Source organism: Hyperolius riggenbachi, chromosome 9 (genome assembly GCF_040937935.1).
Source record: "Hyperolius riggenbachi isolate aHypRig1 chromosome 9, aHypRig1.pri, whole genome shotgun sequence".
Lineage (NCBI taxonomy): Eukaryota > Metazoa > Chordata > Amphibia > Anura > Hyperoliidae > Hyperolius > Hyperolius riggenbachi.
Window position 1 is genome coordinate 26,118,582 of NC_090654.1, and position 12,944 is coordinate 26,131,525.

Genomic DNA, 12,944 nt, shown 5'->3' on the forward strand with positions numbered 1-12,944 from the left:
CTGTCCTCCCAGCACTGCTGGAGGAGCCACTAGGAGACACGAGTGCAGCTTCATGTACCTGACAGACACATTACATACCTGACATCACTGTCCTCCCAGCACTGCTGGAGGAGCCACTAGGAGACACGAGTGCAGCTTCATGTACCTGACAAACACATTACATGCCTGACATCACTGTCCTCCCAGCACTGCTGGAAGAGCCACTGGGAGACAAGTTATTTTCCCCCCTTCAGCATTCTGCAGTACCACTTCTGACCCAGAGGTGGCAGCCCAGAGCTGAACCACAGCAGAGATTTTAAAGGGGAACTGAATTAATAGTGATGTGGTGGCTGCCATATTTATATCCTTTTAAACGATATCCGTTGCCTGGCTGTCCTGCTGATCTATTTGGCTGCAGCATGCAGCTAATCTTGTCAGATCTGACAATCATGTCAAACACCTGATCTGCTGCATGCTTGTTCAGGGGCTGTGGGTAAAAGCATTAGAGGCAGAGGAACAGCAGGATAGCCAGACAACTGGTATTGCTTAAAAGTAAATATGGCAGCCTCCACATCTCTTACTTCAGTTGCCCTTTAAGATGTGAACTAGTTAAAGCGGACCTGAACTCAGAACTTCCTCTCTGCTCTAAAAGATAAGCAACAGCATAATAACCTTTAACTGCTTGCCATTAAGACATTAGACTATGACTATGGTAGGGATTAGATTGTGAGCTCCTCTGAGGACAGTCAGTGACATGACTATAGTATAGAGTAAACATCAGGCAATAGACGAGGAGTATATGGCAGTAGCAGGTCAAGATTATGCTGAGCTACTGCCATATACTCCTTGTCTATTGCCTGATGAAGCTGGGTTAAACCTGCGAAACGCGTTGCAACCTTGTTTTGGAGTATGTCAATAAGATTTTGTTTATATTTAAATTGACAGTTCGTATCTGCTTTGGCGAGGTAAGGCCACCACTGCCTCTGTAGCAATTTTAAGAATTTTAGTACGTTTTTATCCCTTTGGCGCCTCTGTTTACTCTATACCACAGTTGAGTCCACCCTTGGTGGAGGGGTGACCTTACACCCTTCCTTGATCTACAGAGAGTGACTTCTCAATCCTGAGTGGGGTTGGGTCTAATCTCCCCACCTGCTTATGCAGTGGTTACCTTGGAGGTAACCCAGGCTTGTGAGTATGTTTCTACTTGCCTCATAATCCCCAGTACCAGTACCTACTACACCAGTGATGGCTAACCTTTCAGAGGCCGAGTGCCCAAACTGCGACCTAACGCCGACTTATTTATCTCCGAGTGCCAATGGGGGGTGGGGTTGCGTCGCCCCGAAAAATGGGCGTGGTCGTGATATTGTATGGGCGGAGTTAACGTAATGATGTAATGGGCGTGGCCATGATATTGTATGGGCGGAGCTAACGGCGTGACCATGATATTGCATGGGCGGGGCTAATGCAATGGGCGTGGCCATGATATTGTATGGGCGGAGCTAACGTAATGATGTAACAGCGAGGCATAAGAAAGCAGTGTTTCCGCCATGATGTGGTGAAACGAGGATTCGCATCATGGGTGTGCAGAAACTGTATGATGCTATTTATACCCGCCGTAACCCCAAAGCAGCAAATATAGCCAACTATGACCATTAAGGGCTCATTCACACTATGTGCTGCGCTGTCAGTTTTGACGCAACACACATAATGTAAGATTCATATGGTAACATGAAAGTCAATAGACTTCCATGTTAGGCCCCGTTCACACTTGCGGTTGTTTGCCAAACGGACCGGATGACCTGACCGGATCCGGACCGGATCCGGATCGGAACCGTACGGTTCTGATCCGGATCCGATCCGGATCCGGTCAGGTTGCATCAGGTGTCCATCAGGATGCGATCCGGATCCGTTTGGCAAAAGTTACGTTAAAAACAAAAAAAATGTTGGGGTCTGGGAGGTCAGCAGAAGGGGGACCTGTGGAATCAGGCCCTCCGCTGTTTAGCACTCACCTCCACCTGCGATATGCTGCCAACATCTCCGGATCCGGATCCAGCTGTGCTGCTCCACTCCAAAATGCTTGCCCATGTGTCCCCATCCAATATCGCCGCAACAATCCCCATAGGAAGTGGGGTAGAACATCCGGATTTCTCAGCCAGTGTGTTGTGCGCTCTCCGGTTCCCATTGGTTTGTATTGGCCGGATGGTGCAGTCCGGCTCCGCCCCGGATACGGCTGCCGGAGGAGCCGGATGAAAAAATAGCGCATGTTGGAACGGAGGCCGGAGTCCGGATCCGGCCCGGATCCGGTCCGGCTCTGGTTCGGCAGAACGGACGCATGTGAACGGACGCATAGGCTTTCATTGCTATGCCGTGCGTCCGTTCCGTCCGTTCTGCAAGCGGTGCGGCTCCGGCACGGCGATTCCGGAGGGCCACCGCAAGTGTGAACCGGGCCTTACCATTCACACTACAGGTGTGCGTTCATCTGGGAACATTTTAACTCACAACGCATACGTTTCCCCGATGGGTACAGCTGCCGACGTCCACGCTTTAGCGCACCACAACGTGCATTCCGTGCGATCACTGTGCGTTGGCAGCGCATGCATCAAATCGCATTCGTGCATACGTTCTGTAGTGTGAATGAGCCCTTAATAATAAATGCAGCAACAGTTACCCCAGACACCAGAAAATAAACGCAATGTGTGCAACATTTCAGCAGAAAATCATGCAATGTGTGCAGCATTTCACCAGAAAACAAACGTAGTGGACCACATTTCACCAGAAAACAAACGCAGTGGGCCACATTTCACCAGAAAACAAACGCAGCGGGCAACATTTCACCAGAAAACAAACGCAGCGGGCCACATTTCACCAGAAAACAAACGCAGCGGGCCACATTTCACCAGAAAACAAACGCAGCGGGCCACATTTCACCAGAAAACAAACACAGCGGGCAGCATTTCACCAGAAAACAGACGTAGTGGGCCCCATTTCACCAGAAAACAGACGTAGTGGGCCCCATTTCACCAGAAAATAAACGCAGTGGGCCACATTTCACCAGAAAACAAACGCAGAGGGCCACATTTCACCAGAAAACAAACGCAGTGGGCAGCATTTCACCAGAAAATAAACGCAGTGGGCAGCATTTCACCAGAAAATAAACGCAGTGGGCCACATTTCACCAGAAAACAAACGCAGCGGGCCACATTTCACCAGAAAACAAACGCAGCGGGCCACATTTCACCAGAAAACAAACACAGCGGGCAGCATTTCAACAGAAAACAAACGCAGCGGGCCCCATTTCACCAGAAACCAGACGCAGCGGGCCCCATTTCACCAGAAAACAGACGTAGTGGGCCCCATTTCACCAGAAAACAGACGTAGTGGGCCCCATTTCACCAGAAAACAGACGTAGTGGGCCCCATTTCACCAGAAAACAGACGTAGTGGGCCCCATTTCACCAGAAAACAGACGTAGTGGGCCCCATTTCACCAGAAAACAGACGTAGTGGGCCACATTTCACCAGAAAATAAACGCAGTGGGCCACATTTCACCAGAAAATAAACGCAGCGGGCCACATTTCACCAGAAAACAAACGCAGCGGGCCACATTTCACCAGAAAACAAACGTAGTGGGCCACATTTCACCAGAAAACAAACGCAGTGGGCCGCATTTCACCAGAAAACAAACGCAGCGGGCAGCATTTCACCAGAAAACAAACGCAGTGGGCCGCATTTCACCAGAAAACAAACGCAGTGGGCCGCATTTCACCAGAAAACAAACGCAGTGGGCCGCATTTCACCAGAAAACAAACGCAGTGGGCCGCATTTCACCAGAAAACAAACGCAGCGGGCCGCATTTCACCAGAAAACAAACGCAGCGGGCAGCATTTCACCAGAAAACAAACGCAGCGGGCAGCATTTCACCAGAAAACAAACGCAGTGGGCCGCATTTCACCAGAAAACAAACGCAGCGGGCCGCATTTCACCAGAAAACAAACGCAGCGGGCCGCATTTCACCAGAAAACAAACGCAGCGGGCCGCATTTCACCAGAAAACAAACGCAGCGGGCCGCATTTCACCAGAAAACAAACGCAGCGGGCAGCATTTCATCAGAAAACAAACGCAGTGGGCCGCATTTCACCAGAAAACAAACGCAGTGGGCCGCATTTCACCTGCAAAAACAAGTAATGTACTCACCTGACAGAAGTCTCTCTCTGCTGGGCTCTGGCGCGCATCTCCCCGGACGTTCCTTCTGCAGCTGAGTCTCCCGCGCTGCCGCTGACAGGCAGAGTGCAGGGCTACGGGAAGATGTACTACAAATAGTCTCCAGTACAGGGCTTCGGCAGCCATCTTGCCGTAGCCCTGGTCTGCTTACCGGGAGACTGCGGGGCTGCGGGCTATTAACTGGCACGGCGGCGTCTAGTAGACGCTGCAGCCAGTTCATAAGCAGCGGTGGCGTGCCAGCAGATTAGGCTACGCGTGCCGGGCCCGGCACGCGTGCCATAGGTTCGCCACCGCTGTACTACACTATATTGGGCTCTCGGTGTCCTCTTCTGTAGTGACATGACTATGTAGGGCTCGATTCACTAACCAGTGATAACTGAGTTATCACGTGTTGAGGCTTTGCACGTGCAAACTAGGGTGCCAAGTAGTTTGCACTGCAAAGCTGTTGCTGTTCACGTGCTATTTTAGCATGCGTATGGAGTTATGCGGTGCGCGTGAACGGCGCTACGCCATTACGTTCCGTTCATGTGCAAAATCAGCCGCTTCACGTGCTAAGTATTCTTAGCACGTGAAGTCATTGCTTATCACGCTACTTAGCATGCGGAGCGGCTTATTTTGCACGCGAATATTAGCGCGTGAAGAGCCAGTTAGCACGTGCTGAGCGGCTTTTCACTGGCATGCTAACACTTAGCACACTTTAGTGAATGAAGCCCTATGTACTCTGTAAAGTGCTGCAGAAGATGTCAGTGCTATATAAATACATAATAATAATATGGTAGGACATTAGACTATGACTATGGTAGGATTAGAGTGTGAGTGCCTCTGAGGACAGTCAGTGACATGACTATGTACTCTGTAATGTGCTGCAGAAGATGTCAGTGCTATATAAATACATAATAATAGTATGGTAGGACATTAGACTATGACTATGGTAGGGGTTAGATTGTGAGCTCCTCTGAGGACAGTCGGTGACATGACTATGTACTCTGTAAAGAGCTGCAGAAGATGTCAGTGCTGTATATCAATACATAATAAAAATTATGTTGGCACTGAAAGATATCCCTCTTGCTAATTTCAGGAACTTGCAGCTTGCATCAGCACTACCCGTGCATGGCGGATCTCTGTTCTGCAGATCTCTCTCGTCCTGCCTTGCTGTGGGGGACAGACGCTGCCATAGCTGTGGATTACATAAGTGTCTTCTGACATAGCCACTGGCTGTTTCAGGTGTCCTGGCCCTTTCATTAGTATTGGTGACAAAAGCTGCTGTTAGCTGCAGCCCATGTCTGCAAACAGGAGGGCTTGACTTATTGCTAAGCACCTGATAGGGTGTGCTCTAGTCTCAGGTCATCCAATGAGAGGGCACCTGGGGCCAGGTGTGGGTGGGGCTGAATCAGGTGTGGGCGGGGCTGGGCTAGGTGCATTGTCTCAGGTGTTCAGTTTGTTGCTGGCCAGGAAGCGTCCTGATCTCGGGGTATCAGGGGGGATGTCGGTGGTCCTGGGGGGAGATGGATGAGACGGCTGTTGTAATACAGGGTAAGCAAAGAGTCTTAAGATATTTACATACAAACACATACACATATATATGCAGTAGAGTATTGTACTGTGTTAGCCATCAGTAATAGCAAGAAGTTTTGAACCAGGAGGAGGCTAAGTTTACAGTGGGACATTATGGTCACGTGTTATAAAGTCTTGTAATGCTGCTTACTGCACTGCAGTGTGAAGGCTATGTGACGTTAGGTTAGCTCTGCGGTTTAACATGTTGCATTATGGTAAAGCACTGCTGCAGTGCGTTACCTCTAAACACACACGTTAACAGATACAGGGAAGCATACCTCTCATTGCCTGTATGCTTCCCTGTACCTACTGTAACAGCGCGTTATTGTTGCGTAATGCGCATTACAACTTTTTTGTTGCGTTGCTATGTATTTTTGCGTTGCGTTCTTAAAATCGCATCACAGCGCAAGTTACTTTGTGAACTTAGTCTGAGGCTGCTTTTAGGCCTGGAACCCACAACAAACCCACAACAAAGCGCTATCGCTAATCGCAATTGTGCGTTTTTAATGAGCGTTTTGTAAGCGATTTCATGAGCGTTTTCTGGCGATTTCAGTAGCAATTTTAAAAAGTGTAAGTGTTTTGCCAGTGATTTGCAATTAGCTTTTTTTAAAATTCTGATTGGTCCTTTTCCAATTAGTTTGAATTTTGTTACAGTGAGCAGTAATGTAAAAACGCTAGAAAATCGCTCTGTGTGGGTGTTGAGGAGCGATTACGCCAGCGTTTATATACTTTACATTGCAGAAACGCTAAAAATGCAGCATGTCCTGCGTTTGCGATTTTGTTAATCGCAATCCCTCCAGTGGAATTTGGCCCATCCATTAACATTAGCTGAGCGTTTAGGGAAATCGCTAGAGTTTTGAAAACCTCCCTAACCGCTCAAAAAAATTGCTCTAGTGGGATCCAGTCCTTACACTGCTAATCGCAATTTCAATTTGCGATTACGATTTATGATTTTTAGTAGGTGCTAGCAACACAAGAAAGAAATGCAGCATGCTGGTCTTTCTTTAATTGCATAAAAAAAAATCAGAATTGCGTGATTGCATCAAAATCGGAATTGCGTGTAGTGTAAAAGAGCCCTGATTCCATTTAGATTGTAAGCTTACAAGGGCAGGGCTCTCTCACCCTTTTGTGTCTTGGAATTTGTTACACTTTATTCATCATGTTTCATCTATCACTGTTATTACCAATTCTGTATTTTGTACATCGGTGTACACCATTGTCTGTATTATTATGCACCCATGTTTGTTTCCCACTTTGTACAGTGCTACAGAATATGTTGGCGCTTTGCCGGTCCAATTTTTTTTTCTTTTTAAATCATGTAGCGAGCCCAGGGCCTCCGGCGACCAGAGTAAGCAGGAAATCCAGTTCAGAACGGGATTTCCTGCTGGGCTTCCCCTGTCGCCATGGCGACGGGGCGGGATGACGTCAGAGGGAATCCCGATCCATCCCTCACGCTGCCTGGCACTGATTGGCCAGGCTGCGCAAGGGGTCTGGAGGGGGGGGGGGGGGCGGCGAATCGGCAGGTAGCGGTGGCAGCAAAGTGCTAGCTGCGTGTAGGAAAAAAAATTATGCAAATCGGCCCAGCGGGGCTTGAGAAATCCTCCTGCGCAGGTTACCCCGAGCTCGGCTCGGGATAACCTGCACGGAGGTTAATAGTAATAGTAATTGAGTAACTTAAAGGAAACCAGAGACGAGTAACTTTAAAAGATTTATACATACCTGGGGCTTCCTCCAGCCCCCTCCGCACGGATCGCTCCCACGCCGCCGGCCTCAGTCTTCTCCCTCTTTGGTACCAGGTCCTGGAACTTTGGCCAGTCTAAGCAAGCACAGTGGGCTCTCTCCGTTGGAGAATAGTACTGTGCCTGGCTGCGCAGTACTATTCTCCGCTAGAGAAAGATGAAGGGAACGCATTGTGCTTGCTCAGACTGGCCGAAGTTACGGGACCTGGTACCGAAGAGGGACAAGACTGAGGACGGCGGAGGGGGCTTGAGGAAGCCCCAGGTATGTATAAATCTTTTAAATATACTCATCTCTGGTACACATTAAAAGAAAAAGAGTAAGCTTTCAACTAATCAGCCTTCTTCAGACTCAATTCCTATATGTATGTATATATACACCCCCCCTTGTTTGTGTGTCAGAAGCATGAAAAATGGACAAGTGTAAGGATCTAAGGGCTGGTGCACACCAAGAGGGCTCCTGAGCGGTTTGTAAAAAAACACTTGCGCTTTGAAAAACGATTGGCTAATGTATTTGAATGGAATGGAGCACACCAGAGCGATGAGCTTTTTTCCCAAACGCGGGTCCTGCAGCATTTCTGCTGATTTCTGAGGCGATTCAGCCTCAATGTTAAGCATAGGAAAGTGGAAAATCTCTCTGAAAAGCGCCAGATCAGAGCGGCTTTCCAAGTGTATTGTTACAGAAGCTGTTCAGCTACAGCTCTACCGTAACAAAAATAAAAAAACACTACACCAAAACGCTCCAAAAATCGCTAGGCATAAGAAAATCGCTAGGCACATGCCTAGAATCGCTCTGAAAAATCACTTCAAAAGCGCTTAGCGTTTGCGATTATGCTAGTGCTTCTTGGTGTGCACTGGGCCTTTGTGTTATGGACACAGATCAGGTTGTGGTGGCCGGATGACTGGGCCAGGGCATCACCAACATGGTCTAATCAGACGCATTTTCTGCAGATTTCGTTCGCCTGAATTATAAGTTGTGTGCGTTAGCATCTGATTGGCTGTTTGTAGTTGTGGGGTGTTCCTGATATTGTTGTTTTTTTTTTGCCGTTACCGAAACTAGTTCAATGAAGGTCAAGTAGCATCCTGCCTGGTATGCGAGGGCAGAATTTCAGCGCTGCAAAGAGAGAGTGCTAACCATTTAAAAGGACAACTGTAACAAGAGGTATATTGAGGCTGTCATGTTTATTTCCTTTTAAGCAATACCAGTTGCCTGGCAGACCTGCTGATCCTCTGCGTCTAATACTTTCAGCCATAGACCCCGAACAAGCATGCAGCAGATCAGGTGTTTCTGACGTTATTGTCAGATCTGCTTTTTTCTGGTATTAGCTCGATTCCCACTAACTGCAAACTGCTAGCAGTTTTGAAAACCGCAAGTCCTATTCTAGCCTATGGCAGTGTTCTCACCGCCGCAATCAGGGGCGTTTTGCGATTATCGCTAATCGCAAATGCGTTACCTGTAGTGGTTTGCCGGTGATTCTGGAGCGATCGCGATTAGCATGTATAGAACCGCTAATCGCGATCGCTCCCAAAAACGCTAATTTGTCCAGTGATTTTTCCACGTTATATCTCGGAAAAATCACCCGCTGAAATGCTTACACAAATCGCTAGCGTTTAGCGATTTTAGCTGTGAACGGGGCCTAACTCAGACACTACTGCAGCCAAAGAGATCAGCAGGACAGCCAGGCAACTGGTATTGTTTAACAGGAAATAAATATGGCAGCCTCCATATTCCTCCCACTTCAGAGTTGTTTTTTTTCGTTTTTTTAATAAAAGGAGTCTTAAAGGGCAACTGAAATGAGAAGAATATGGAGGCTGCCATATTAATTTCCTTTTAGGCCTCTTTCACAGTGGGACGTTGGGTTTGATGCGACGTTAAAGTCGCACAACGTGCCCCTAACGCAGCGCATGTAGGTTATGAAATTGGACGTTTTTTTGCACTGCGTTGTCTCTTGATGCGCCGTTTTCGTTGCATACTGATGGAACGGAAACGGCGCATGCGTTACATTTAAAAAAAACAAAACCACATTACTGAGCATGTGCAACACACATAACGCAGCTAATTTATTGCTAAACACACAGCATGCAGCACATTCTAAATATTGCTACACGTTACACACAAACGCAAAGTGTGCACTGTGAATGTCGCACAGACTTTGTATTGCTGTGCGTTAGTCCGCGTTATAATTTTTTATAACGTGCGACTTTAACGTCCCACTGGGAAAGAGACCTTAAACAATACCAGTTTCCTGGCAGCCCTGCTGATCCTCTGCCTCTAATACCTTTAGCCATAGACCCTGAACAAGCATGCAGCAGATCAGATGCTCTGCCTGAAGTGTGGCTGGACTAGCTGCATGCTTGTTTCAGGTGTGTGACTCAGACACTACTGCAGCCAAAGAGATCTGCAGGACTGCCAGGCAACTGGTATTGTTTAAAAGGACATAACTATGGCAGCCTCCATGTCTCACTCACTTGGGGTTCCAGCAGGCTGTTACATCTCTTGTACCGTCTGTTGTAATGGCAGTTATCTGTTTATAGCCCTGTTTATGTTGCTACACCGGTTATTAGAGAAGAATGTGTGTGAAGGATCTGGTTCCCATTGTGAGGAGACTGCAGCTCTGGATGACTGAGCTGCCGCTCTGCGATTTGTGCTCTGCTATTCATTTTACATACTTTATCTCCCCCCCCCCCCCCCCCGTCACCCCTCACCCTGTATCACACTGCTCGAGGTTAGGTGCACACATAGCAGAAACGTTAGCGTTGCGAAAAACGCTATGTTTTTTGCCGCCAATGGAAGTCTATGGGCTGCAGGAAAAAACGCACATAAAAAACGCATATTCATTTTATATGCGTGCGTTTTTTTGAAAATGGTTTTGTTGAATAATATGCAGAAAGGCATAAAAAACGCACATGAAAGTTAATGGAATCGCAATGGTGTTTTTTTTTGGGGGGGGGGGGGGGGGGTTCATATGTTTTCCGTGCGTTTTTATATGGGTTTTTCCACCAAAAATGTTTTTCTGATGTATGTCCGCTTCCTGTTGTTTTCCTAGTGATTTGCATAAATGGAAATCTAAAAACGCACACAAAATGCATATGCGTTTTGTATATGTGAACCGCAAACGCATGAAAACGCACGCAAAACGCTTGAAAAACGCCTGCCTTGCATCTGAAAAACGCACACACAACACCAAATGAAAACATGACATAAAACGCAGCACTTCATGTTATGTTATGTGTGCTCCCTGCCTGAGACATGCTGTGGGATTTGCAGGCCACCTGCACAGCTGTGATAATTACCAACACTGAGAAACCTCAATCATTACACCTGTGCAGGAATCTACAGATTGTTACACAGAGCAGCACATGTTATTCTGAGATCTACAGAACATTTCTCTGCCCCATCCCTCTCCTGACAGATACATATTGTATATGTTCTGCTGATTATCCCATTACTGGCCTCTCTAGAGATCTGCAGAACATTGCTCTGCCCCATCTCCCTCCTGACAGATACATATTGTATATATTCTGCAGATTATCCCATTACTGGCCTCTCTAGAGATCTGCAGAACATTGCTCTGCCCCATCCCCTCCTGACAGATACATATTGTATATATTCTGCAGATTATCCCATCACTGGCCTCTCTAGAGATCTGCAGAACATTGCTCTGCCCCATCTCCCTCCTGACAGATACATATTGTATATATTCTGCAGATTATCCCATTACTGGCCTCTCTAGAGATCTGCAGAACATTGCTCTGCCCCATCCCCTCCTGACAGATACATATTGTATATATTCTGCAGATTATCCCATCACTGGCCTCTCTAGAGATCTGCAGAACATTGCTCTGCCCCATCTACCTCCTGACAGATACATATTGTATATATTCTGCAGATTATCCCATCACTGGCCTCTCTAGAGATCTGCAGAACATTGCTCTGCCCCATCTCCCTCCTGACAGATACATATTGTATATATTCTGCAGATTATCCCATTACTGGCCTCTCTAGAGATCTGCAGAACATTGCTCTGCCCCATCCCCTCCTGACAGATACATATTGTATATATTCTGCAGATTATCCCATCACTGGCCTCTCTAGAGATCTGCAGAACATTGCTCTGCCCCATCTACCTCCTGACAGATACATATTGTATATATTCTGCAGATTATCCCATTACTGGCCTCTCTAGAGATCTGCAGAACATTGCTCTGCCCCATCTCCCTCCTGACAGATACATATTGTATATATTCTGTAGATTATCCCATTACTGGCCTCTCTAGAGACCTGCAGAACATTGCTCTGCCCCATCTCCCTCCTGACAGATACATATTGTATATATTCTGTAGATTATCCCATTACTGGCCTCTCTAGAGACCTGCAGAACATTGCTCTGCCCCATCTCCCTCCTGACAGATACATATTGTATATATTCTGCAGATTATCCCATTACTGGCCTCTCTAGAGATCTGCAGAACATTGCTCTGCCCCATCTCCCTCCTGACAGATACATATTGTATATATTCTGTAGATTATCCCATTACTGGCCTCTCTAGAGATCTGCAGAACATTGCTCTGCCCCATCTCCCTCCTGACAGATACATATTGTATATATTCTGCAGATTATCCCATTACTGGCCTCTCTAGAGATCTGCAGAACATTGCTCTGCTCATCTCCCTCCTGACAGATACATATTGTATATATTCTGCAGATTATTCCATTACTGGCCTCTCTAGAGATCTGCAGAACATTGCTCTGCCCCATCTCCCTCCTGACAGATACATATTGTATATATTCTGCAGATTATCCCATTACTGGCCTCTCTAGAGATCTGCAGAACATTGCTCTGCCCCATCCCCTCCTGACAGATACATATTGTATATATACTGCAGATTATCCCATTACTGGCCTCTCTAGAGACCTGCAGAACATTGCTCTGCCCCCTCCTGACAGATACATATTGTATATATTCTGCAGATTATCCCATTACTGACCTCTAGAGACCTGCAGAACATTGCTCTGCCCCTTCCCTCCCCCTCCTGACAGATACATATTGTATATATCCTGCAGATTATCCCATTACTGGCCTCTCTAGAGATCTGCAGAACATTGCTCTGCCCCTCCCCTCCTGACAGATACATATTGTATATATTCTGCAGATTATCCCATTACTGGCCTCTCTAGAGATCTGCAGAACATTGCTCTGCCCCTCCCCTCCTGACAGATACATATTGTGTATATCCTGCAGATTATCCCATTACTGGCCTCTCTAGAGATCTGCAGAACATTGCTCTGCTCATCTCCCTCCTGACAGATACATATTGTATATATTCTGCAGATTATCCCATTACTGGCCTCTCTAGAGATCTGCAGAACATTGCTCTGCCCCATCCCCTCCTGACAGATACATATTGTATATATACTGCAGATTATCCCATTACTGGCCTCTCTAGAGACCT

At 47.1% G+C, this 12,944-nt stretch overlaps 1 protein-coding gene across 6 annotated transcripts in view; it reads left to right on the forward strand.

Moving 5' to 3' along the window:
* ARHGEF2 (Rho/Rac guanine nucleotide exchange factor 2) overlaps positions 1-12,944 on the forward strand; it is a 352,466-nt gene that overhangs the window by 94,628 nt on the left and 244,894 nt on the right. Inside the window, exon 1 of one of the 6 annotated variants that reach the window (XM_068252220.1) lies at positions 5,677-5,732. The exons of the other annotated variants lie outside the window; for them this stretch is intronic. The gene's annotated coding sequence lies outside the window, so the exon portion shown is untranslated. Of the gene's footprint in view, positions 1-5,676; positions 5,733-12,944 lie in introns of those variants that run through there. 6 annotated transcript variants of the gene reach the window in all.